Genomic DNA, 666 nt, shown 5'->3' on the forward strand with positions numbered 1-666 from the left:
GTGTAGCTGGCTATTAGATGAGCCCCTGTCATTCATAGGTGTGTTAAATTTTCAAGTACTACAAACACAAGAGGATTCAAACCCGTGACCTGAGGGACCTACGATCTTCAGAGATGCTGCTCTACCAATATGTCACTATATATATATATATATATAATCTGTGTGTGTGTGTTCCAAGAAATGGTGACGACTAGGGTTCCAAAATTGCCAATGGTCTCACATCATGTAGATAGAGATTATAACAAGAATAGAGTGGAAGAATGGAGTAGAAAAGTATATAGGATGAAGATGAAATAGGGAATGCTTTGTACTATCTCTACTCTGTAAATTGAAGGAAAGATGGATCATTTTAAGCAGTGGATGGCCTATAAGTTTTGATTGGTTTCCACCTATAAGTGGTTACACAAATGAGTACATTAAGAAAGGGAAAATACATTGAAATAAATACGGTCATGTTATTGTGTATGTAGTGCATCAAGTGAGATGACATAGTTAGGCTCTTAGGGTTAGTTGATGAAATATCGAGTTTGTAGAATTGAATTAGGTGAATTATTTGTCAAGCTGTTTAAATTGATATTTAATGTTATATATATATATATATTATATATATATATATATATATATATAATTGGATAAGCTGGATTTAGTTGTGTGCCGCTTTCTCCG

This window comes from Phalaenopsis equestris, unplaced genomic scaffold, assembly GCF_001263595.1.
Source record: "Phalaenopsis equestris unplaced genomic scaffold, ASM126359v1 Scaffold000002, whole genome shotgun sequence".
In the NCBI taxonomy this organism is placed as follows: Eukaryota; Viridiplantae; Streptophyta; class Magnoliopsida; order Asparagales; family Orchidaceae; genus Phalaenopsis; species Phalaenopsis equestris.